At 40.1% G+C, this 27,795-nt stretch overlaps 1 protein-coding gene across 1 annotated transcript in view; it reads left to right on the forward strand.

Moving 5' to 3' along the window:
- The first annotated feature begins 239 nt into the window (after positions 1-239).
- Positions 240-27,795, forward strand: part of ATP8B1 (ATPase phospholipid transporting 8B1) — a 1,573,644-nt gene continuing 1,546,088 nt past the window's right edge. Inside the window, exon 1 of the mRNA XM_044074782.1 lies at positions 240-631. The gene's annotated coding sequence lies outside the window, so the exon portion shown is untranslated. The remainder of the gene's footprint in view (positions 632-27,795) is intronic.

Consider the following 27,795-nt stretch of genomic DNA (forward strand, 5'->3'; position numbering starts at 1 on the left):
TGCTTTATGTGAAAAGCAATGCATGTTTTTAAAGAGCTGTTTAGAATTCTCGAGAGCAACATATATTTTGGCGTCACAAGAAAACAGCTGTCTATAGGGTTCCTTCATTTCTAAGTGCTACACTGCTCTTTTTAACATAACTTTGCATAAAGGCCCAGGTTCTTCCATTCTTTATGTCCTGTAACACATCACAATTCAAATCAGTAGGCAGGCAATGAGTGAAATGGGGGAAGGGTCAGATTAAGGCAGTGGTTGTTTGCAACACCTTAGCCCATGACTGGATGCTGCTATTATAACCTGCCTGCTATGTACCTGGAGTCACATGATTGTGTGTTAGTAGTCAGCCTTTTTTTTCCCCCAATATTCGGGGAGTTAAAAGAGAGAAAGAACATTACAAGTTTTGAGTGTTTTGCTCTGTATTTCTTACTACACAGTACACAGGATTTGAAGCTTGAGAAAGTTGATTAACTAGTTTGGCAGGTCTGGTACTGCAAGGGAGCCATTACAGGAAAGGAAAGAAGACAGCAGGGAGATATACAGCACTTTGACAAACATGGAGCTCTGTGAGTCTTTAAAACTGACTTAAAGGAGAAAAACTATACTGCTGGTGTGGGGTAATCTTTGGAAACAGGTAAGAGGAAATTTTAAGTTCTGTTGTTTCCTTAATTGAAAATGTTATACTTGCAGCCAGTCCTCCTGCTTTAGTTAAAGTGTAGACTGAATGGCTGTAGTGAGCTTTTGGTATCCTGTTCAATATTACCTTTTTACCTGTTAAACGGTAATGTGCTTGACCACTTTCATGAGTAGTTAAGTGGGGACGAGACTGCTGAAGGTATAAAAATAGCTACCATCTATCGAGCCTGGAGGAGTGTAAGGCATATCTCTCAAGTGTACCTCATCACAATGAACATAAATGGTTTGCTTGCGGCTTATAAGATTCTTGTTAAAAATGAATGTTTCACACTAGGACTAAACCGAACACTCCTGCGAATGTTTCAATGGTTGTGGTTTAGTTATAGAAGTCCATATGTTTAAAAGATTTAAACCTGCTTTTAAGTATGTGTTGGAGGTGTTTTAGTGCTAAGTTACGTACTCAAGCAGTTGTTTCCGTGTAAAGGAAGCACTCTGGCTCCTGTTTCAGTGTTTGCATGGTAAAGATTTTTAATCTTTCTTAACTTTCACATCTTGTTTTGTTCCTGTTCCTCCACCCCTACTTTTCTGTGTTTGGGTGACCTGTACGGGTGTTTTGTTTTACACAAGTATTTTGGCATATATATCTTTCTAATGTTGATTTCTTTACAATGGTATACAGTTTTTAAGCAACATTAATTAATTACTATCGTGTGCAGGCCCAAATGAGCTTTGTAGCTTTTATTTTGATGTTGTGAAATTAATCCATAGACAAACTCCATCTTTGAGAAATTCTATGTACTTTGAGTTTTAATGTAACTGTATTGCTAATAGTGTGTTTCCTTACGAGTAAAGTAATTTGATATTTTGCTAGGCACATTTTTATAAAGTTCATGTTTCACTAACTTTCCATATCCCTAGTACAAATAATGTGAAATGGCTTTTGAAATAACTGGGAACATGAAACAGAAGTCCAATGTGGTGTTGAACACCGATCGGATGGGTTATCCAACATTAGTGAAGACATTGCAAGGTAACATATGGAGCAGCAGGATGGGAAATCCACCTACACCTCCCATTTACTGCATGTCTTTTGTGGTGGTGTGAAGTATCAGGTTTCGTATGCTTAAAGGGTATTTTAATACTATTCATTTTTCACAGCTGCTGTTCACATGCTTGGTTTAAAGATAATGGACACGTTTGCTTTGATCATAGCTTACAAAAAAACTTTAACCTAAAGGTATACATGATGGCCTGACGTGCTATAGTGATTTTTTTTTTCCGTTTTGGTCTACTGACAAACTATCCTGTCTAGACTAAAATAAGTTTTTGATGCAACATTATATGCAGTAAAACAATCGATGATACTTTTGTGACTTCCTGAAAGAAACAATTGTAATAAATAGTTTATGCACAAACATGCACCATAGAGGGAAGGAGGGGTAGCTGAAGTGCTGTCACACATCTTCACAGCTAGGAATGTATGCATAGAACAGGCAGAAGAGACCTGTATAGTATATACAACAGCCTCAAAAGTTTTGTGTTTAGTGCAGCTAAGCAGCATTTCTGTGTTATTAGCCAGATGGGCTTTGAGAGAGTATTTAAAGCTGGTAGCAGTTTTTTTTTTTTTTACAACACCTAGCAGTTACAACTAGTACACTCAGAGAATCTACATTACTGAAGATGGAAGGAAAAAATTTCTGTAGAATTATGGCAGATGAAGGGAACAGCTTTCCCAAAGGGGCTGTGGAACACTGAAAATTAGTCACACTTTTTATCAGAGTTTCAAGAGATTTAGCTATAAACATATTGGTGTCATTGAAGAGGTTAAATTACAGGTGAGCACATATTCCAGTTTATGTACTGCTCATAATACCTTCACAAAAATGCCCTTATTGCAAGTATTTCCATGTAATTGCTGCCTTCTTCCTAGTTTAGATGTTCAGTTGGGTGTTTTTTTTTTTTTTTTTTTTTTATTTTGTTTGGTTAGAGTTTTAAAAAAAATTCATATATAGACTCATTGGAGCTAATGTTTATAATACAGTGAAGTACCTTGGTACTCAATGAACAGGACCCTTGCAAATAGTTTGCGTAAGTGGTGATAAAGGGCAAATTACTTGCTGTATTTCATTATTATATCAGCATAATATTTTTTGCTGTAGGGACAGTTTGCTGACTTGGATCTTTCTATCTGGGCTATCCTAGTCAACAAATGTAAGAATAAGTAATAAAAGCTGCTTTTTGGGCTTGTGATACAGCAGTTAACAATAAATCCAAATAAACTCAGTACACAAGGAGGATCTTTTAACCAGCCATATGTAAACTACAAAAACTTATAAAACAGCAGGGAGCTCATGAACTTTGTAAATTGTGCAGTGTTGGTCAGAAAACAAGTCCTCTTTAGGGCCTCCTAGTTCAATGTCTTTATCCTGCAAAAAAGAATATATTCTCTAGTCGTATACTGTCTGACACTGTTTAGTGTAATACTACTTTTTATTATGTTCATATTTTTTTATTTTTCTTTACACTGTGTAAATATTGTTTATAAATTCTGTGTGCTACTTTCAGAGCCTTTCTCCCCGGGCCTCTACTGAAAATGGAAATATATCCAGTTAAACTAGCCTGGTTAACAAATGTAAAAAATAAATAAAATATTTTTAATTAAGGCCTCATTATTTTACAATTTCTCTAATACACCCATAACCTGTCCCTTTCTTCATATACCTACAGTAAGTGTAATCTTATTGTATAATATGCCAGTACAGCACTAGATTATTGGTTGTTAAATTAGTTTCATCCTGTTGTTCTCTTGTTGGTGCACTCAGCTAGCACTATAGGTTAACGTTATTTGTTGCTTAATGACTTCTTCCTGTTGTCATCTCTTTGGCTCTCTCATCCTTTACTTGTGTACAGTGCTTGCAGACTGTCCCTGAAAAAAGCCATTTTGTCTTTGGCTTTCCTGATTTAGCAAATGAGCAAAATATTTATATAATAAGATGAACACACGTTAACTTGTGTGGCTTAAACTTTGCTAAACCCCACTTGAATTATTTTGAGTGATTTGCTTTTGTTTGCATGCATGCATTGGTTTAAAAAAATATTCTTCCTTGCACTTACTGTCATGAAATTAATTGCCTTCAGCAAGGGATTTCCAGCTTGTTGAAGTGGTTTGTGTTAGCATTGCACTTGTGGGGATCTCCTACTGTGTTTGCATCAGGTCGCCATTACTTATTTAGTTTTCTGTGGCTTTTTTTGTGCTGCTATAAATTTTACATGTTTATGTGGGTTAACCGTGCCCAGTGTGGCAGGAAACAACTAGAAACTAATTTTCTCTGTAGAAAGGTCCGTAAAACTGTAACCTGTAAAGCAGCAACATAGTGAAAATACCTTGTGCACCAACAAGCTTAGAGCAACTATCTGGGTTTTGAGTGACCATACCTACAGATTTAGTAGACTTCAATATTCTGTAAACAAAGTTAGTAGACTGTAGTACTGTTCAGCATGAGCTGCCCTCAATAAAGTACCTTATTAGTCTGCACAAACAAGGCACACTTAAACATCTAACCCCAATACACCACCCCCCCTGTAGCTCACAAATCAAAGGAATGGGCATTATGGATATGCAGTCACCTAACCTCTTTGTAGCTAGCTTGGTGGATATGGATATCTTAAGGCAACTGTGTCATGTTTACGGACAACCAATTTAATCCTTAACAATTAGAGATAGTATGCAAGAGGTTTGTTTGCACAATAACAAGTCCACATCAGGTTGTCAAAACCACACAGGCTAACGTATGCTGAGGCACTACTACAAAGATTACTTAGACCACCTGCTGTCAGAGCTATGCCTCAGCAAGCCCAAAGGCACACAAAAAAAACACTCAACACCAAGCATGCTACCTTTCTCACCTGGCACAAACACACTTGGGTTCATAGGTAGGTACTAGGCTATTGGCCCTAGGGCCTATATAAGCCTAGCCAAAAATGTACCCAGGCTTTCACCACCCAAGAAAATTATTTTCCTGTGCCCCTGTCGAGCAGAGCCACAGAAGTGATCCCCGGGGAGAATTTCCTATCTCCTATCCAATCAAGATTTTTCTTGAACAGTGCTAATGGGGAGCTCTGTCTGACATAGATAGGTAGTCTGTTCCAGAGTATGAGAAGTCTCTGGGACAGGATTCTATCCCTCCAGCATGTTCTGTTTATTGTGGTGACAAGGTTTAGGTCCCTACAGCATGTAGCTCAGAGGGATTGGGATTTCTTTAAGTGGAGCATGTCCAACAGCTCTGGGTTTGACATAGCTCTGTATGTTAGGCAGAGATCGCCTCTGAGTAGGTGATATGCGACGGAGTAAAGCTGGAGTTTTTTGAGACTGTCTGCGTAGGGCATCTGTTTGAGGCCAGTAATCCTCTTTGTGAGGTATTTTTGTGGCCTTTCCAGTTGTTGTAGATGTCTTGTGAGGTACATACCAAAAGGGGCATTGTACTCTATAATGGGTCTAATGAGTGATGAGTAGAGGGGAACAATTTTATATATATTTTTTTTTTTTTTTTTTTTTTTTTTTTTTTTTTTTTTTGGGATGAGAAACCTTTTGTGATGAGGTGAGCCATGTAGAAGGATTTCCTGACCACTGTGGTGATGTGATTATCAAAGGAGAGACTACTGTCCACGTGTCCCAAGGTCTCATCGCATTTGGACTACCAGCTATGTGGTAGTTCATGGGTACAGAGTTTTTACCAAAGGGGATGACAATACACCTTTTGGCTTTGAGCTTCAGGCCATGGCTTTGACACCAGGCATCTGTCTCAGTGAGGGCCTTTTGTAGCATGTCCACATCGTTAGGAGTTTCGATTATGGCTCCTAGTTTTCGGTCATCTGCAAACTTTGTTAGCCAAAGACATTGTGTTAGCCTGTACTTCAGAGAAGTAGATACCAAACAGGACAGGACCCAGGACTGAACCCTGTGGTACTCCACTTGTCACTGGTCTCAGGTCGGATTTGGAGTCTGCTACTTTCACAGTGTGGGTTCTGTCCATGAGCCAGTTGGCAACCCATCTTGTGACATAGGGATTTATACGTAGTTTAGTGAGCTTATCAATAATTCCAGAGTGGAAGATGGTGTTGAAAGCTTTGGCAAAATCTAGATAAGCTGTGTGAACCACCTTACTCTCATCTATGGCTTTGGTGACTGCTTCAAAGAAGTCCATCAGGTTTAGGAGGCATGATCTGCCTTTTACAAATCCGAACTGGGTAGGGCCCAGAGTTTGGAGATTACCAATGTCTTTGTTTAGGAGTTCCATGATGATATGTTACATGACCTTGCAGACCAGGCTCGTCAGGCTAATGAGGCGGTAGTTCCCAGAGATCATCGTGGCTCTGCCTTTGTGAAGTGGGATAACCATTGCGGTGCACCATTCAGTGGGCACAAAGTCTGAGGTGAGGCTATGACTGAACATAGTACTTAGGTAGGGTGCCAGTTCATTCTGTAGTTTGTGTAGAACGCAGCCTGGGATGTTGTCAGGTCCCATGGATGCTGTGTTCTTGGCTTTGGAGAGTTGTTTTTTTTTTTTTTTTTTTTTTTTTTACCTATACAGCTGTGATTACAGAAACTTTGCATTCTTCCAGTATAGAGATGGGCCCTCTAGGAGGGGGGGGTAAGTTGGCACTGAACCTGGTAAAGTTAGCACTGAACCTATCTGCCAGGATGTTGGCAATATCAGTTGGTTCTGTATATTTAGTGCCATTGTGCTGTAACTCAGAGCAGATCCGAGTGCTGCCATTGAGATTCTTGACATGGCTATAGAATGCTTTGTGATTGTCTTTAGAGCCAGTGGCAATTTTCTTTTCATAACTAGCTTTAGAGGATTTTATGAGGGATCTCAGCTTCTTACTGAGGTTGACCAGGGAGTTCCTCCAGTCATGGGATTTTACTCTCTTTGCAACAGTTTCTTCTGTTGTAGAGTTTGTTTATGGCAGAGGACCACCAGATTGGCTTCCTTTTTTTTGGAGGATAGCATCTTGGTTCTATTAGGGATAGCATGATCCATGCACTCATGTAAGTGCTTATAAAGTGCATTTGTGTAGGATTCAGCAGTCGCACCTCTATTTTCTGTCTGCATGGGTGTCAAACTAAGTGTGAAGTTGGCTTTGGAGAAGTTTTTTACGGTGGTTTCCCTAATTGGGGGACTCACTCTTCAGAGGGGACTTGATTGTGAGAGGGGACTTAAATTGTAAGATATACTAATGACTCCCTAACAAATCTCTCAAGTCATTATACCACAGGTACCAACAAGGAGTCTATCATAGTCCATGTAGGTGTAAATGGCTTGATGTATCATGTACCTCCCTAGACTATATGAAGAGAGACATTACGGAGCTTTCACACTGTCTCCAGTATGAGCCTAGCACTGAGCAGTGTATTACCATCACATAGGGTGATGCCACAATTGGTTAGAATCTGTGAGACTACCTCTACAAAGACCGGTCATCAGTGGAGTTCCCCAGGCATACTGCTTACAGCAAGAAATCTGGACAAAGCCATAAATTAGTGGGATGGACAAAGGCCCCAAAACAGGTACAATATTTAAATATTGCTCTTTCAAACTGAGAAAGTGAATAGAATAACAGGTTTTGTATTGGCATGAATTTTCTGAAGGGTATGAAGTCTGAAACTCAGTCATTTTCTGACTTAAATCTTCAATTATTTGACAATGACTTGCTAGAAAACCACATTTTTATAACAAAAATATGAGGGGAAATCTGGACATTCTGCAAAAATCTGTACAGTTGAGAGGTATGCCCCCAGGGTTCTGTGCTAGGCTTTTTTTTTTTTTTTTTAGAGCAATCATTGCATCCCCCCAAGTTGAGAACACTCTCTTCAGGAAGGTCTAATACCAATGCTTAGTGCCACAGCCATGGCTTAAAACTCAGTACCAATAAATGCATTGCATTACCGTTTGGAAAGTCTGCCACTCTGGGTAACTACCTCATCAGTAAAACGCTCTTAAATGTTGATTGCACTAGTGAGGGATCAGGGAACTTGGTCAAAGACCGGGTTCCTACCTGTACATGTGTCCAAGGTAGTAAGAAAATCCTTATAAGCAAAGGCATGGAATCTAGGTCCAGAGTGGTCCATACTTAGTACTCATTAGGACCATCGGAGTATAATGCAACCTTTGGTGTGTATCTGACCAGACTCGTGCAGCAACTGGAATTTCCACAAATTTTCTTCCCAAAAAATATAGGGAGTAAACACAATGTTTTATGCTGATCACCTCAAAGCCCTGTCTCTACTTCTGTATCGTATAGATTTCTGCAAGGTGATCTTTGCCTGGCATACAAGGCATCCCTGGACCTTGTTTTGATGAATCTTCTGTATATCGGCAAAATAAGCAACCTACATTTTGCTTGCAACATAAATGAGACCTTTTGGAGAGATTTGGTATGTTTCTCAGAGAATTCCCATTGTCTGAAACAGGCTTCCCATTATGTGGAGTAGAGTTCCTCCCCATCCTTTATTCTTGCATAACTCTGATCATTGGAAATTCAACACTGGTTTGGCTCCTATGTTTCTGGACTGAGGCAGTCAGTAAATTACTCCTTATAAGTCAAATTTGTGGGTCACACTTGAGTTGTGCAACTAAGCTTTTAAAGGTCCTGGTGGTCATTGTCCTAGTATACACCTGTGAACCTACTGCACTTTGAGCCTTCTTGTTGGAGTCGCAGAATCCCACGTATTCTCCTTATGTGTACAACATCTTAAGTTTTGTTTCATTTGGTACATATTGGATCCAGAAGCACAGTCCCCTTTTCGGGGTCAGCTCTTGTAAAGTATCTGTTTGTGTCTAATGGCTGTTAGACTTGTCCCAGGCTAACAGCTCCCCTCTGCTGGCTACTGTTGTTGAAAGTGATGTATCAGAACCTTGCCCACCACTACTGAACATTATACTGCACAAATTCATGACTGACAGTTTTTTTAAGGTGGTGTATTACTAAGTTCCTCCTTGTATTCTGTGTCATTGTTCATTCAATACCTTCTTTATAAAATCCACTTAATTCTGACTTTCTGGTAAATGTTGCTATAATATAGTCTAGTGATGCCAAGAGTTTCATACTTGGACTTCAAACACTGTATGTTGATCATAACTCTCTTCCAAGAAGTCTGGACAGGGGCCCAAAACTGTGGACAACTTTTAAATATTGCTCTTATGAAGTTCTAACATTGTTAGAATAATAGGATTTGTATTACCATGGATTTTTGAAGGATATTAAGCCTGAAAATCAAATGCATGTCACCTGGTGATTTACCAGAAAACCACAAATTGTATGAGGAACAAACTAAAAATCTGAGGCACAAATTTGGACAGTTGAGTGGTATGATGATGCAAAGCTTGTTCTATTAAATTTTTTAGGCACGTGTGTGTAAAAAAAAATAAATAAATAAAATAAAAAAAAAAATAAAAACACCCCACTCCCTTCTCATTATTTTGGATCTGATCCCTTGATCCCTTGAGCAAAGAAGTTTAAAGATATGTGTGAAGTATATCGCACCATTGCAACACACACTGTTGTTTTAGTATAGCTACTTGTGATTTGTGACCCGTGTGTGCTTCATTATTTCCTTTTATGTGCAAGACTTTTAATTGTTCACACTACTTGTTCCTAGTATTCCTGTTTTTAATACAGTCTTTGGAGATGAACAGGTGCCAACCCTGCTTGTGTTTTTTATTTAATGCTATTTGGTTACATGACAGACCTCTGTGTTATGACTGTGTGTTCTGATGTTACACTTGTTGAATGGTTAGTGAGTCAGAAATCATGTGATTTTTTTGAGATCTGTAAGGGACAGTCGGAGGCATGACTCAATGCATAAGGGATGAGGCTTATACTGCCATAAATAAAGCTCTTCATTCAGCAAACTTAAATGCAACGTGTCAGTAGCTGTTTTGCACAAGTTCTGCTTTGGAGTTTTGTACAATGTGACATGCATTTCTTCATGATTTGTTTGTTTTATAAAAATGAAATGTATGTGTATACACACCACACGCATCTTGCATACATGTGTGTAAGGTACAACATTTAGAAACATTTCTGACATCCCTACTGTGCTGAAGATTAGCAAAATATTTTTCATAGTTAAACTTTGGATACACATACTTTAAACTTGCTTGATTCTCTAGTTTTATATTTTATCATGGCATGGTACAGTAGGCCTTTGCTTTTACTGTTTATGTAATTTATTTCAGGTAAAGTTAAAAACAACCAAATTGGCTCCACTGACTAATGCAACTTGTGTACACTTTGAGATGCACTCTTCAGAGGCTGTGTAATGGAATGGAAATAATTACTTGGAATTCCCATTTGAAAAAAGTCCTTTGATTTTAATATGTACATGAAAGAAATGCAGCTGAAAAGCTAAATGTTACCTTTCTTTTCTGGTAGTAGCTTAACTGTGTCTGGACAGCTTTGGTCCCTCATGTTTAGTAGCATTGCCTGTGATGGTTAAAACACTGCGTTTTAACTCCAGTTTTTGACTTGCAGTGGTGCCTGCTGTCCAGTAAAATGATGTACCCTTGCGGCTCTATAATGAAACCTCACACATACATGTTTTGATTTTTAACTGAGAATGCTGATCCAACCAGGCCTTTTTCAGGTTCAGCTCAGAAAGGTACAATAAACGAAGGTAATGGCGTGCGGTGTATAGAACAGTTTATTTCTTTTAATAGGTTGCTATGACCAAACGAGCACTAATTTTATTTTTTGAATGCCTCTTTCTTAAGCACACAGTAATATGCACTATTAACATGTGCAGAAAGACAGGTTAGGAGGTAGGTAAAAATAAAGATTGGTCAGTGTTAAGGTAAATGAAGGCTGGGAGGAATAGGAGTGAAGTCTTGATGGATTTAAGAAGCAAGAACAATATTGGTATGTGGATGGTGATGGAAAGAATATATAATTCAGGTTATGCTTACTCTCTCCTAGCACTTGCAAGTGACTGCAGGAGGCAACTAAGTATTTCTTTATAATGGATTGGGAAATTGAACAGATTTCAGTGGAAGGCATTCCCATGCATTGTATAGGAAGCCTTTGTCAAACTGTGGTCAGTACTATTCAGTTTATTTCATGGTGTAAGGAGGGAGGGGGGATTCATGTAATTGACTTGTTAGACATATTAATATGATGGCAAAAAGGGAAGGTCTCCAGGTTCAGTCATTTTATAAATGAGGGATGCTAGAACTAGAGTGCATCTTTGTACCAGTATCAATTTTGCTTTTGTAAGGACATTACAACATCTTTTGAGCCTAGAGTAAAAACACATACATGTTGGTAGCTATGGTCTGCAAAGAGTCCAGATTCTTTGTATTGGCTATGACTGATGAGACTAATTAAGAGTTGTGCTAGCACAAGCCCATTACAGTAGATGCAATGCTTTTCTGGGAAGGGGCTTTGGAGATCCTTTACTTTTTTGGTTAAAAAATGGGTTTTATGGTAGAAGTGTAGGGTTTGATCCAGCCAGGTTCCTATTTCCAAGGGTTTTAGTTTATTCAGAGCCACAACTAGGATGGGGATTTACTCAGGATGCCACATGAGCTAATTGCAGTTCTGAGTGTGTTTAAAATTAATTTATTTTTCACAATTTGAAAGGTCATTCTGTGTGGTTGGAGCAAAGTTGGCGACATAAAAACATGCCTATATAAGGAATGAGTGTGTTCACTGTGCAGTTTTTGGAGAAAAGCAGTAGGGATACGTTTGACTTGTGCTGCTGTTTTTGATTAGAGATGAGGAAAGAGTGAGTTACTGGAAGTTCGAAAGTATTGGGAGTATTTCTTGTATCTTTTGCCTTCATTATATGTACTATGCTTTTGTCTGATCATGTGATGATTTATCTTTAAGGAATATTTTAATGATCTTGTGATTTTTTTTTTTTAAGAACATGGTGAATTTGTTTTGCAAGGAAGGTTTCTAATGGTTTTATTCATTCAGAAGTTGTCTGGTGGATATTATTGGACAAAAGTGTTGGTGTTATGCCTATATTTTTACACTGAGTTTTGGTGTCTTGTTGGTTTGTGCTTTGCTTTACACCATGATTAGGAAATTGGATTTATTCATTCTTAAGGATGCAGGAGAACTACATTGAAAACTGTAGGTTTAGAAGTGAGTAGGATCCTCTGGGGAGTTCAATAGCCCTAGCCTTGAATGAGTATTCCCACAGTAGAGGGGCTCCACTCAAGGAATGGTGTCAACTTATCAAATAGAAAATGTGTTTGAAAGACTCCTTGGCTTTGTGAAAGCACCAGACAAGGATTTGATTGGCTGTGAACTATCATCACAAATAAAGGCTAGTCACTACTCTCAATTTGCAACATGAGGGTTGATAGCAGTTTTGGAGTATCTTGACTACAGGTTGAAGAATCCAAATAGCAGTATACTTTGTGTAACAGTCTCAAAATGTCCAGAAAGCAGAGGGGTTGTGGCAAATAACTGAACAAAAATGAGTATACCACAGTGTGCTTCCCCTGTGGCAAGGGAGGGGAAGACAATGTTATGGAGGTATTTTTTCCTACTGTTTTGAGGAGATGTGTAGAAGACTGTATTAAAGAAGGTCTGAGGGAGAAAAGCAGTACCTGTTTTTGGTCAGAGGGGAAGTAAAGCATAATAACTGAGTTTTATAAATGGCTGCAAGGAAGAGAGAAGGTTTGTGAAATATCACTGTTTGCCTTTATACCAAACTCCAAGAATAAAGGCGGAGCATAGTTTTGTAACGTAGGAAAAAAAAGGTAATCTCAAGTAATTTTAATCAGAACTGAGCTATCATGAAAAACCTCTTGTCTTTGGGCAGCACATTGGCACAGCTGATAGTCCTTGTGGTCTCACAGCAAGAGGTTCTCCGATTCAACCTGCCTTCCTTGCAGTCTGCATGTCCTCCATGTGTTTTGTGTGGGTTTCCTCTGGGTGCTCGGGTTTCCTACTACATTCCAAATCATGCAGTAGGTAGAATGGAGATACTAAATTTGTGTGTGTGTAGTATGGAAGAAACACCAAGGCTTGCCACCTGGTGGTGTAAACCGTAGCTCTAGATTGTCATTGGTGAAGTGACACCTTGATACCATGGGTAAAAATGGGGAGAGAATATTTATGGATGGATGAAGAACTTGTCTGTCTTCACATGGAAGAGGGAGATGGGCAGGGGACAGAAGATGTACTGTATGAGGATTTACACAAGATGTACTGTCCCTTTTTTTTTTTTTTTTTTTGAGTATGAACAATATAATGCTTTTATTTACACTTTGTTGACTGGGTTGGTGTCAGGAAGCTAATTGCCTGTCGTCAGAGGAGACCTGCAGTGGTACTCGTACTTTCTAGCAGAAATTTTGCCAGGGCACAGTAGTAGTTCACTCTGCTTTTCATTTTAACTGTGGGATCTTTTGCATCCATTTGAACTATCACTAACGTAAGGCAGATGGAGCCTCTCTGTAATGTCTCGTCTATAGGATGGCACACTCAGAAGTGCAGTTCCCCCATTATGCTACACTACAGGGTTACTACTAAAACATTAATCCAATTAGCTGGTTTAATATTCCAATACTGACACTGCATTGCAGCATAATGTGTACACACTTTTTCTGCAACAACTGAAGGGCAGTGCTATTTTGGGGGGAGCTAAGCTGCTAAAAGGAAAATTGTTTACCAGCTCTATAATTAATGCTCCTTAAACTGTATATCTGGTTTCAAGGCAAAATTTATCACCTCATCCCAGGAGCTAACAAAAACTTTCATTGGGGGGTGGATGGATGATCCTATCAATTCAGATTTCCCGCTAATGAAAGCTAGAGGCAGAGTTGGAAAAGCAGTTCCATTAGAACATTGAAGTACTCTCCCAAAATCTAATTTGAGCAAATAGCAGTGCTCCTGAAAGTAGCATGAGCTAATTCAATCACAATACCTCAGAGGTCTTTCATTTTTCTCATGGATTTTTAGTGGTGGATGCCATGCATTGAGACCAACATCTGCACATGTGGTGTTGCATACAGGCAGGAAAACTGTACTGAAGTTGACTTGCTCACGCACCCTCGTAAGCATGTTAGAACAGTATCGTGTTAGAATGGTCAGCAGAATAAAGCCCGGTGTTTGGCTTCCTCTCTGTAAAAGACCATCTTTAGCATCGGCCTTCACTGTCGTCATGGCTCTCAATATCTATAGTCCCCAATGGAATATTTTTGAACATGTCCATATTTTGTCTCTGTGTATTTCTTGTTTTTTGACTGATTTTGTTGTTAGCATCACTGCTTGTACTGTTTTCAGGCAGGTAAATTTAAAGTACGTTTCATGCTTAAGCCACACAGACTTATGTGGTTACACACCTTTGTGTGTGTGTGTTTTTTGTTTGAGCCATTCTTTAAGCCCATGTTTTCTGGGTGTGTTTTTTAAAATGAAACGCAATGTTTGGTTTTATTTTGTGAAGTGTTTTTCCTTGGATACATAAAGGAAGCATGGTGTATCAGATGACATTTTTATATGCACTGTAAACATTTATTTCATGGTTCATTTAAACTACATAATTGCTAATTACATTTGATGTGGGTTTGTTTTTACCAGTGTACTGTTTTATTGCTTGTCATTTGTGCATACTGTGTACTTCACAATTGCCTGTCATCTCTCCTAATCCTATACTGGATGGAACACTAGCATTTTGAAATGCATAGTAATACTGATTTCCTCATTACTACTATCCCTGACACATTGCAAGTATATGTTAAAGGTTCTCCTTTGTAAAACCATTTCTAGGTATGACTGTGCATAATCACACCTTCTGTACTGCCAAATAGCCATCTTGTGGGCATTTAGCACATGGCCCAACACCACCTTCGTGTGTTGTTGTTACCATGTTTATGGATTATCTTGGATTCATAATCCAATGTGATCATGTGTTGGATTCCTCATTCATAATCATCTTGCCATGCTATCGAGTCTGAAATCTTTCTAACAATTGAGTAAAATCTATCCATTTCACCATTACCAAGAATGATGCCATAATATGAACAAAAAATAGACTTTATTCTACAGGGGTACAATATATTTATTGGCCTGGGAAGAGATGATAGACGGTCCAAACTGCTTTCATAGAGAGAGCTTGTATCTCCCCCCCAGTGCTTCCTTATGTTGGTTAAGACTTTGTCCACCGCTATAGCGCCATTGTTGGAAACTTTAGGGCAACATTAAAGTATTGCTGTTAAGTACGTGAACCTTTTAAATAAGAAAAAAAATCCTCACCCTACAAGCGCTGCTTGCTCTGAAAAACCTAGATAAATGGATAGTTATGTAGACCTAGTTCAGGACAAGTGAAGAAAGCTTTGTATCAGTGGAGGGCTTCGATGTCTATCACTTTACAGGCCTTCTGCATCAGAAGTAGGCACTGAAGGCAGAAGCATCTCACTTCAGACTTGTTAGACAAGATAATGATTTAGAATTCATCCATGCCTAACTTACTATAAACAAAATCTTTATTACACAGTTAACTAAAAGAGCCCCACCATCCTGTCCCCTCAACCCATACCTCCTACCTCACCAGTATGGAGTCCTTATGCATTGGCCCAGTCTCCTGGGAAACTTCAACTATCCCACCATCCTCAAACATTCATGCCCAGAGATTTCTGGACTTCATAAAATGCATACTCCATGGACTAGGTAGTCAAAATCCTGGATTTAGGACTGCTCTAATCCTGCCTATTGTAGCCTCCTCGCCGGTCAAGGCAAACTACAAATCGGTCACAACCACATAAGACTAAAGACAGAAGCTTCTTGCAGTGCTTCTGTATTCAGAGACTGTGAAGGCTAGCCTACAAAAACTGAATGACCTGACTTAATTCAAAAACGCCTTCTACCTTGGTGATCCCACTGCTTGTGCCGAATCATTTAGTGCTACGTTCTGTGCACATGTAAATAGTTGCATAGATGGATACATCATCCTCAGAAATAAAATGCAATGCCAAATTCAAACACTAGTATATAAACAGGCTCTATAACAAATGGAAGAAAAACTCCTTGCATGCAAAAATCTAGCAAAAGCATGTTTGGCTTCTTAAGAGTTAAACTAAACCAAGACCTCTAAATCATCTTGCGCAAGTCAATCAAAGCCAGATAACCACAAATCCTCCTTTTTAACTGTTAGAAATTGTGCATTGCACAGGGCTAATAGTAAATATCACATACTCAGACCTAGAGGACATATTCTTATCTACTAACTGACAAACTGTGCTCCAGTTTTAGTCCCCTCCAATTTTCTGAGATAAACCCCCCCCCCAATTTCCCAAGAACAGATTCTCAAGGCAGTACTCCAGTCTAAGAGCACTGAATGTTTGGGGCCTGGTAACATACTAGGTTGCCTACTGGTTAGATTGAAAAACAAACTCGGACTCCCTGCAAAAGCTGTTCAACATTGGCATCAAATCAGGCTTTCTGACAGATGAATGGAGGTCATCAGCAGTCATTTTTCTGCACAAAAGTGGGGCTACAAAGGACCAAAGTAATTTTAGACGCACAAGCTTGACCAGCCTCATCTGTAAGGCTATGAAAAGGATCTCTATCTCAATATAGAAAACCTAAAGCCTCTTGACCCAACCCAGTTTAGATGCATCAAAGGTAGGTCCTGCCTACTTAACCTAGTTGACCTCCTCTAAAATGTCACTGAGGCAGTGGACGGGGACAAATCTGTGAACACAAAGGCATCTAATACCACTTGGGCATCACTGTTTAACTGTCTTGGCTAAAACATCAATCCCTGTGTAACTTGTTGGATAGAAAATTGGCTTACAAATGGAACACGGAAAGTAAGTGGTTCTACCTTCTCCAAAAAAGTCGTCGCTAGTGGGAGTAACCCAGCGTTCAGTCCTAGTGCAGCTTCTTATAGGTTTATAGGTTGGTACTAGGCTATTGGCCCTAGGGCCTATACAAGCCTAGCCATAACAAACATTCTCGTTGGTGTTTGTGTCTGAGGCGAAAGCTATTGTGAGAAGATATTTTTTATATCTCTATTTTTGCCTTCAAGAATTTTATATACAGCTGTATCACAGTGTGTTGGTTTCTTTAAGGATTAAAAGGTTGTCGTGAACATGAGACCATTGTTGCTACATTGTTTCAGGATGCCCATGTCTATGAAGACATTTGAAAATTGCATTCCCATGTTGTCTGGGCCTGTATTAGGGTGGGCTATTAGTCTGAGGAGTGGATTTTTGCAGAGGTCTTCTAGAGTGGTAGTTGGGGAATAGAGTTGAATAGTGCTAGCACTAATACCATATCCCATCTGTAACACAAACTTGCTGTCCTGAGCTTGACTTTCTGCAGTGCATCACTAAACAGCAGATTACAATCCCAGTGCTAGTTTTGTTGGTTAAACATCTATTTTACAACTTTGATCAGGCCACCACATAATGCCACTAGATGGAATATCCCAGTTCTCTTAATGTAAAAGCACAACAAAATGCTTGAGTGTGTATGCTACCACAAAACAACCTGAAACTGACTTTAACTACCGAGACAAGGCAATCGGGCCAACAGCAAGATGGTTTGAAGTAATACAGGAATTTTAGCCTTTAAATTCAGATAAACTACTGATGTTTTTTGTTTTTTTTTTTTTCTTTTGTGCATATATCACTAAAATAGCTTCTGGAAGTGTTAAGTACCATAAGGGTTGAAAGCCAGAGATACTGGCTTTTAAAAACTGCAAAAGGGAGGGAGGGTTGGAAAAATTTAAGCTGATGCAAGAACAAGACAAATAAGACACTACAGCTTGTCCACTGTATATCATGTGAGCTAAAGGCCAGGGATATGTTTTGAATCTGGGATATGTAGACTTAATTAAAACAGACCAGTACAGCAATCTAGCTCCGTGGTGGTGGTGCTGTGGTAGCGTTGTCGCCTCACAGTAAGACGCTGTCCAGTTTGACTCTGAGCGTCTTCTGCATGGAGACATGCGTGAATGGGCATTCCTTCGTTGAAGGTTGTGCGTCAGGGCTGGCAACTCTGTACGTAAAAATCAACTGCCAATCATTAGCGGACCGGAGTTCCGCTGTGGCGACCCCTAACTGGGACAAGCCGAAAGTCACAACAAGTACAGCACTCTAGCTGTAAAATAGAGATCTGCTCACTGACAAAGCTTCACTGCACTTAAACATGTGTCCTCATTTCCCACAATGCTTAAATGTGTTGTGACTGATGGTCTACCCCTTGCAAACAAGACATCTTTTGTAAAAACATGGCTTAACCATGTTGTCTAGTCCCTGAATCTGTCATACTTTTTTTCTATTATTGAGATTGCAATAATAGCACAACCTTGTAGACTACACCTTTTTATACTGTGAGTTTATTCATACATACATGTTCTGTACTTGGATGTGTAGGCATTATTTACCTACATGCCTCTGCCAATTCACTGAATATTTTATACCAAATATTTCATTAACTTTGAGTTGTATTACAGTTGTACATGAAATGGGTAATGTTTGCCATATTTGCCTGGGTCATGGCTTAAGAGACTGACCAGCCTAAGTAAATGTAATGTCAGTCATTTTAATATTTTTTTTACAAAATTGCATGTGTAGTCTTCAACATATGACTGCATGACTCACTCTTGGCTTCAGTGTAGAAATGAGCAACTTGCGTATATGGTTTGTTTAATGATTCAATGCAATCGTTTAATATAATTCGGTCTAAATTTCAACTTATTACTTTTCTCCATTTGTTTCGGTAATGCACAAAGTGTTGCCCAGAATTAAACTGTAGTAGCATTCGTTCATTTTCTTATTTTGTGTGTTTTTCTGTAGTGTGTGTGTGTGTGTGTGTGTGTGTGTGTGTGTTAGAAGTCACAGGACATGTAGTTTGTTCAGCTTAGACCTAAGCTTATAGAAAAAGTTCTGTGTCTAAATATGCCCCTTTTTGGTCACTATGTTAATACCTGACCACGTTATAGGAGTTCTTGTTGCTATACTTTTGTTGATGTTAGAGTTTTCATAAGCTAATATCCCCCATGGGGGATCAGTTCCTTAATGTTAATATAGTGTATGTGCATACCAAATAAACTGTTATATTTTTACCTTATTATGGTGCATTAGTGATGCTTTGTTGTCTTTATATACCTGTAGCACTCTTCACTTTGTTAGATGTCTGTAGTGGTGACTATGTTCTTCGGTTTTGTTCTTATACAAACAGCACGTCTACATGCTGATGTTTCATTCTCTGTATTTACCTAACTAGGCTAGGTCATGGCTGAAAAAGGTGCTCTGACAAATTTATGTGCCCATTTGATGAAACTGAATAAGGAATCTATATTTTTTTCCATCTTGTATTTCTAGAACTGAACTGTCTAAAAGGGCTTTCAAGACCAGTTCACCTGTCTGTCATAAGTGATCTGCTACTTGCGTATGCAGAAATGTATTTTTTTGCATAAGCTAAGCGAAGTTCAGCAATGGGCATCTTGTCAGTCCCAACGCAGATGAGAGATGACTGAACATGTTTTACTTGCCACTCCACTGGGGAGCTGCAGGGGATGCCATCCTGATCCATGGCATCACAACATTGTACACTGAAATTTTCATCTCGTTCTTATGAAACTAGTGCATAGTAGCTTCTAACTCCACAGCTGGGTACAAGGGGTGGGTAGGTAGAATTGGGACAAAGGCTCATGCATGGATACGTATTAAATGCTGGCACAAGGATTTTTGACTGTTTGTAGGCTTGAATGTGCAAACTCTTTCTGAATTACAAAAAGGCTGTTTTCAAAAAACTAATCTTGGGGGAAAAAAACAGTTCGGAGCCAAAATTGGAGATGTCCCCGACTATAAGGAGCCTTAGAGAAATAAAATTGCATGGCTCCTGAAAATCTTTAAGTATGCCATTCATAAAGTATGAAGATCCTGCAACACTGGGTAATAGTGAGTTCTGTTTTTGTTCTTGAACGCAGTGGGGATTGCTTTCATGAGGAAAGGTAACACTGGAAAATTATTTTAGCAGAATCACTTTTTGTTAGGCAGTGGAAATGTGCTTATTCCTGTAGTGGAGACAGTGGTAGGTAACAGTCTAGCAGAAGAGTAAGTAGTTAATTTCTGAAAATTTGTTTTAGTGGGAATGAAAATTGTAATACTCAGCCTTGCTGTACTTTTGTGTCCAAAAGGTAAACCCCACTTGTACTTTTCTGACTTTCTGACTTTCATGCTTGAGATTAATTATTGGCTGTAATTTATTTAAAATCTAATATCTTTGTTTATAAGAGTTTAATGTGGCTTGTTGGCTTTGATGTTTGGCCTGTTTCTCAACTGATGCAAATATAAGACTGCTTCTGTAGTAAAGGGTGACACAAAATGTCTTTCTGGTTGCATGAAGGCACACAATATGAAGCATATTGGTAAGAATTCAGGAATCCCCATCCTAGTTGCCTGGCAAATGCACATAACACTTGTAATGGGAGAGGGGCTTGATCTCTGTTGTTGGAGGCCAAATCCTCACCCTTGTGTGCTCTAGCACTTGCCATTATTGTCACTATGCATGCTGCTATGCAAGTACAGAGTTAAAGGAAAACATTTCCCTGTATTCTTTACAGCAGTTGTCACAACCTACTTTAAAACTGGTATATACTCTACCAGTCAGTATCCAATACCTGAAACCAAAAATTAAATAGTTGCAAGTTGTTCCCACTGCATAGCTCCCCAAATTTGTTTTTTTAGAATTGACAACCAAAGAATCAAGTCCTTGGAATGTGAGCCTAAAGAAATGAAAACCATGTTCAACAAACTTGTGCATTTCATTTTTATTGGGTTTTACTCCTCACCAAAAGCATTACTCCACAGCAGCATTTTTGCAGGTGGCTATGCTTCCCTGTACCCTATTGGACATTCCCTGTCTATACACTACTCAACACCGAGAGAGTTGGCTCAGGGATTTGAGGATTTTTGGTTTTATCCTTTCCATTTTACCTTTCTATGGGTTCACATATAGCCACATCCTGACCAATGTCTGTTTGCACTGTGAGCCAGGTTCTGTAGAAATGTAACTGCAGATTTCTAAGGGAATGTATATGAAGTTCCAGGTGAGGTTTCCCACTACGTAAAGTTACAATGTCAGAAGTTAAATAGCAGGGATATGGGTACTGAGCACAGCTTTTCATGGCACGAAATACAGGGTGTGAAGGCCTCGAGTGGGGGGGGTTTGAATAACAAGGAATTTCAAATTTGCATTTCTGTGTGAATCTTAGTATTTTTATGCGGAATTGTACACTGTTCCATAGCTGCTGTGATACATACCTGTCCCGCCAACATATCCTATTGGTTACAAAAGCAGAATGAGATCCCTTGATTGGGTGCTCATACTACCATTGGACTGGGGAATATGTAATGGATCTGACAGGATAGGGTCTGATGAGCCTCTCTACATGAGGCAGAAGCTGCCTCTTAGCAGCCTGTATTGTACTAAGAAGAGAGGGAAAAGCATAGTCTAATTTTTAAGCCATTTTTGGTAAGAGTAAATTCTGGTCACTCACTTGTGACAAGATTTTGTTCATGTACATACCAAAAGGGGCATTAATTTAATTTAGTTTTTGGATGTGCATGATTCTCAATTGTGCTTCTCGCTATTGTTACAGGGGTTCTTCATACTTTTACTTTTATTTACTTTGTTTAGCCTACTGAAGTTCTTTGTATACACTTTCATAATGTATATATTTTTTATTTACAGTATGTGGTATTGATGAGGTGTTGTGATGCATGGTTTATTACTGCCATGTGCCTAGGTTGTCCCCCCTATAATAAATACACTTAACCTGGATATTAAGTCCCTTATTCACCAATTCTGCACAGAACAAAAGTATTCTTTCCACCTCTGGAATGGCTAATTTCAGTAAGTATGTATGGAACATTTCACTAGCCGTTTGACGGGTCACAATTTGATTTTGTACTTTAGTCCTTTTCTGCATCAAAAAGGGCTTTGATCCTCCAGGAAAAACATCTGTAGACAGAAGCTTGAACCTCACACCTGCCTTTCAGCATTTCTGATTTGCTGGAATAAATTTGCTTTTGTTCTGCCTAGTGTACAGTGAATAATCCTTTTCCACAAATACTCTCTCCAATTTTTAATACTTTGCCCTCCTGCCACAGTTTTGTCAGGATCAAGGCATTTTGCTGGTATAGTAGTATATTTACTGATACAGGTCATAGCTGCTTTCTCATGGCCTGGTTTGGAGCATGTACACTATTAAAGAATCCTGCTGTGGAATATTTTATTTATTGATTGACAGGGAAAGTCAGACTGGGACAGGAGTCCATTTTCAGCAGAGGCCCAGGGAGAGAAGCTCCACGATTGCATAGTAATTTACAAGAATTTGCAGAATTTACAGAAATTCCAGTACAATATAACAAAATAAACAGTATAATTGTGGGAAGTTATAATATCAGAGAGGAAAACAGTAACTTACAAGATATACACACACACACACACACACTTGTGTAAATATTGAAATAGGTTAAAGGAAAAGATCACTAGAGGGGGTAGTGTTATGTTTTGAAAGAATTAATAGGAAAGAAAAATCATAGTTTTTAAAGGGGTGAGGAGTTAGAAGGATAGCTAAGATTAGTAAGATTTATAGTAGGAACAGAGTTTATTAATATAGCTTATAGATCAAAAAGTTTCCTACTGGTTTTGATGGGTAAAGATTGAGCTAAGCTAGAGGTAGGCTCAGAGAGTAAGATATGTATCTATTTGGTTAGATGTAGGGGTATATTTTAGTATTTAGTAGGTAGTTCTTTAGATTGAGTTTAAATTTGTTGAAACGGCTAATGGTTTTATGCTGGCTGGAAGTGAGTTCCATAGTTTAGTGACAGTGTATGAGTGGAGGCAGTGTCTGGCTCTCTCTCTTTGGTACATGTACAGTTATGAGTTGTTTATTTTTCAGAGTGAAGGGTTCTGGTGGGGCTATAGGATATTAAATTCATGTCCTAACATTCACCACTGCAGTATTCATTAAAAGAGGGATTCCCTGCCATGAAGGCCACCATCTGGACAGTTTATCAAAGTCTACCGTTGCTTTAAGGTACACTGAACATAGTCACCTACAGTTCCCCTTCATATACTCAAGTCATAAACTCGAAATCAGAATCTCTCTAATTTGGAGAAACTCTTAACACATAAAAGGGACAACACCTTTTCAAATATTTTTGCAGGGGAACTTTGCCCCCTGCACCCCCCACACCCCCCCTACTTAAATATACCTTCTCCAAGATCACACTATAGTGAAGTAAAGGGAAATCTCCCATTCCGCACTATACGTGTAAGTGCAAAATGGAAGATTTTCCATTCCTCTGCTATAGTGCGGTCACGGAACTTTCACATTTAAACTGCCAGGATACAGGGGGGCCTGGCCCCCTGCAATATGGTAAGTTAACTTTTTATTTTTTTAAACCTAAGGCTCCCATTCACAATTTCGAGTGAATGGAAGTTCGAGATTCTGGTCTTGAGATTATGGATTTCGAGCTTCCATCCATTTTTATCTTGTGAAGGGGAACCTCACCTACACACTCCTTGCGTCGTGTAGGGCATAAAGGTGACATTCAGGCATACCATTGTCAAACTTCTTTGCCAGTAGTCGAATGCAGTTTTTAACCATCGGTCTGTTACCTTAATCTGTTTTTGCCGTTTTCCTGTTGGTTGGCTTTCTAGTGATTACTCCTGTTTGCTGAAGTTTTCACTGTTGCAGATAAGTACCCAGTTGGGTGTATTTGTTCTTTTTGATTGTTTTTGTGCTGTTTGGGGTTAGGGGTTAATGTCCTCCAGGAAGGGTAAATGCCAGTGTGGGAGACTGATTCCCCATAAAGACTGCCACGACAAGTTTATTTATTTCTCCTAGGTGCTGATCACAACCTTACAGCCTGTTCACTTTGTCAGGCATTTGTCCCTAAAACTCGCTTAGTAGGCTTTCTTCCCTTTCATTGTATCATGAGAACCAGCACCCTAAGCTTTTTGCTAAAGATACTATGGATGGAACTATCTACCCCGAGGGTCTGCCGACAGGGGAGAAGGTGCATAAGGTAAGACCAGAACCTTCTGCTGTCCAGCCTCTGCTGGGAGTTTCTTCCAAGGTTATTATGAACCCAGAGGCTCGCCCAGTTATTTTGTCAGATTAATCTACCTTGTCTGGGTTGGAGTCCAGTGAGGATCTGGCAGGCAACACGTCCAAGGCTTTGCAGGCATCCATTTCAGGTGTTCAGGGGGAACCACAGTTGGCAGCTTCTGAGGGGTCTAGAGGGGTTCTGCAGTTTCTCTTTAGGGAAGAGGTTCCTACTACAGTTGTAGAATGCTGTCCTGAGTCTGGGCCTTCTCAGGTTTCTATGACTGATGTCCCCTTTAAAGAAACTGAAAACTAATCGTGTTCTCTGCTCCTAGGGATCCACAAAATGAGTGACGGTGGTTGTTTTAGTGCTTTACTGTCAGGCCTCCTGAAGAGGTTTTGGTTCCTCCTATCCTTGGTGGTCCTCTTCCCCTAAAAGGCCCAGAGTATTGAATTCTTCTGAGGAAGAGGTGGATTCTGGTGATTGAATCCCTTGCTTATTCTACACAGATTCCTCCTTTAGACTAAGGGTCGGAGGAGGAGGACTCTCTTACTCTATATAATCCTTATGAGGAAATTTCCTTTGGGGACACAATCTCTCTAGTATGATGGAATTTAAGTGGGGTTGTGCCCAAATTTAGGTATCCATAACAGGTACTATGAGTTACTGCAGATGTAATCTCCTAAACCTGCATCCATTCCTCCTGTCTTGGCTGCTTTATTGGATGCTTTTTCCAGTGCCTCTAAAGCGCCAGATTCTCTGCCCCCTGCTCCCAAGACGTCTGATAGGTTTTATAGGGTGCCTGCAGATTGTTCCTTTTTGTTTAAATGTCCTGCTGCTGACCCCTCTGTGGTGTCTGTAGCCTCTGATAAGCTGTCTCAATTGTTTCCTTCATCCAAGTTACTGCCTTCTGGCAAGGACAGTAGAATCATGGATAGGCTGGTTAAGATACTTCGACTACCCTTGCTTTTAGGGCTATTAATTCAGACCCATATCTCTAGGTATGTCTTAGCTGCTCTTTCTCCAGCTTGTCAGCTTAAATCTTCTGTTCTTTCCTTGCTAGGGACTTCCTCTCTGATAGTTCATCATTCTATCAAATGTAGTTATGATGCAGTTATGATGCAGCAGATGCCCCTTCTAGGGCTGCTGCTTTTGGTTCAGTTCTGAGGCGGTATTCTTGGCTTAGACTTCAACATTTTACCTGATGATATTAAGGCTAAGTTGATGGATGCTCCTCTGGATAATAAACCTTATGTTTAGGGAAGCTGCTGCTGGTTTGTCTCTTCAGGACAAGGGGAAGGCTTTACAGGAGCTTAAGCATGTCTTTGTTACTCTTGTGCCTAAATTTCAATGAAACTACCCTTCTAAGCCAGCCTTTAGGAGGAGGGCAAGATTGTCTACGAACAAAGGTAAAAAGGGTGGTAAACACAGGCCACTCAGATTTCAGAGATTCTTAAGCCTTTCTTTCCAGACAAACCAGGTGCTGTCTGATTATCCACCTGTTCCCAGCCACATTCCTGTTTGGCTCAGAATTGCCCACAATTCTTTGGTTCTGTCAATCATTCGGCGGGGAAACTTCATGGTCTGGATTTCCCACCCTCCTTTTATGGGCATTCTTCTGCCTCCACAGGAACAACTTCCATTTTTCCCTAGAGGTTCTTCAAGACCTCTTGTCTCTGGTACTATTCAAGAGGTGCCCATGTCCCAAAGGGGGGCAGGGTTTTATTCCAGTATGTTTCTAGTGCCCAGAAAAGGTACTTGGAGACCTATTCTAGGCCACTCCCATATCAACACCTTTCTGCAGGTGCCTTCCTTTGGATGTTGTCCCTTCAGTCCCTTTTTCCTCTCTTGCTCCCTTAGGCCTTTCTGGTGTGTCTGGATCTCAAGGATGCTTATCTCCATATTCCGATCCATCCTCTCTTCAGGAAATTTTTGCATTTCTCTGCTTCGTGGCATTTTCAGTTCTGTGCTTTGGCCTTTCTACTGCCCCAATGGTATTCACCAAATGCCTTGCTCCTGTGATTGCCTTATGCTGGATTCAAGGAGTCCAAATCTTTCATATTTGGATGACCTGCTGCTCATTTTACCATTTTCTCCTCTTCAGAGCTTGGGGTGCATGATAAACTTCAAAAAAAGTCTTCCCTAACTCCTTCTCAGTATCCTGTATTTCTGGGTTGCAGGATTCAAACTATGGCAATGCTGGCATCCCTGCCTCCTCCAAAGCCATTAACTATCATTCTTTCTTTCAAACTCTTCCCCTGGCCTCCTTTACAGCTAGGGGGTTTCTGCGAGCTCTGGGGTTCATGACATCCACCATTCTGATGCTCACTTCTCACCAAACTCCACATGAGAAAGTTCCAGTGGTTTCTGAAGTCAGTGTGGCTTCAGCATGCACATCCTCTAGACTTTCCTGTTCCTCTTTTCCATGTCTCAAGAAAGAACTTCTGTGGTGGATTCAGCAGTTGTCTCGGAATCCAGGACTTCCTTTTCAACCTCCTCTTCCCTCTCAGGATCTGTTCACAGATGCTTCAGATATGGGATGGAGAGAAACGTTTGGCTCCCTGAGGGTTCATTGAGTGTGGTTGCCTCCTCAGCAGAAGGAGCACATCAACATCCTAAGACATGAGGGCTCTTCAGGCTTTTCATTCTCTCGTCTGTCTGGGGCCTCTCAAAGTATTCACAGACAATACTACAGTTGTGTGGTATATCAACAAACAGGGGGGTACAAGATCTTGGTGTCTTTGCCGGCTGGCACTTCTGGTATGGGATCTGGCTATCCAATATCCAGTGACTCTCTCTTCAGGCAGTTTATATTCCTTCAGATCAGAATGTTGTGGCAGACCGTTTGAGCAGGTCCTTCACTCAGTCCCACAAATGGATGCTTTACAGGGATGTGTTTCTGGACATTGTTCACCAGTGGGGTAGTCCTCAAGTAGATCTTTGCCGCCTCCTAAACGGACAACTTCCTCTGTTTTGTGCCAGAGTCCCAGGTCCTCTGGTATGGAAGGTGGATGCCCTCTCATTTTCTTGGAAGGGGATGTTTCTTTATGCCCCCCCCCCATTCCGAGTCCTGTTCAAGATTTAACAGGGTGCTCACAAATTCTTGTTGGTTCATAGGTGGGTAATAGGCTATTGGCCCTAGGGCCTATACAAGCCTAGCCAAAAATGTAATATGGCTTTCGCCACCCAAGAAAATTATTTTCCTGTGCCCCTGTCGAGCAGAGCCACAGAAGTGAGCCCAAGGGTGAATTTCCTGAGTGCTAATGAGGAGCTTGGTTTGATCTAGATAATTTGTTCCAGAGTATGGGAAGTCTCTGGGATAGGAATCCATCCCTCCAACATGTTCTATTTATTGTGGTGATGAGGTTTAGGTCCCTATAGCATGTAGCTCGGAGAGACTGGGATTTCTTTAAGTGGAGCATGTCCAACAGCAATTCCTTGTTGGTCAGATTCGACCACAAGCTAATCACTGTAGACGACCACATCCCGTCTCCACCCCCCATTTTCCTTAGCTTTGAGTAGGTGATATGCAACAGAGTAAAGCTGGAGTTTTTTGAGACTGTTTGAATAGGGCATCTGAGGCCAGTAATCCTCTGTGAGGTATTTCTGCTGCCTTTCCAGTTGTAGATGTCTTGTGAGATACTAACCAAAAGGGGTGCTGTATTCAATAATGGGTCTGAGTGACTAGTAGAGGGGAACAATGACCTCCCTTTTTTTTTTCTGGGTGAGAAACCTTTTGTGATGGTGTGCCATGTAGAAGGATTTCCTGACTACTGTGGCAATGTGATTATCAAAAGGAGAGACTACTGTCCACCTGTGTCCCAAGGTCTCATCACCCTTTTTTGGTGTTATGTGGTAGTTCATGGGTACAGAGTTCTTTCCAAAAGGGATGACAATGCACTTTTTCACACTGAGCTTGAAGCCATGGCTTTGACACCAGGCATCTGTCTCAGTGAGGCCCTTTTGTAGGATGTCCACATCATTAGGAGTTTTGATTCTGGCTCCTAGTTTGCAGTCATCTGTGAACTTTGTTAGCCAAAGACCTTCTGTGTTAGCCTGTACTTCAGAGAAGTAGATA

The sequence above is a fragment of the Protopterus annectens genome, chromosome 1.part1, assembly GCF_019279795.1.
Source record: "Protopterus annectens isolate FY-2018-M chromosome 1.part1, PAN1.0, whole genome shotgun sequence".
Classification (NCBI taxonomy): Eukaryota; Metazoa; Chordata; order Ceratodontiformes; family Protopteridae; genus Protopterus; species Protopterus annectens.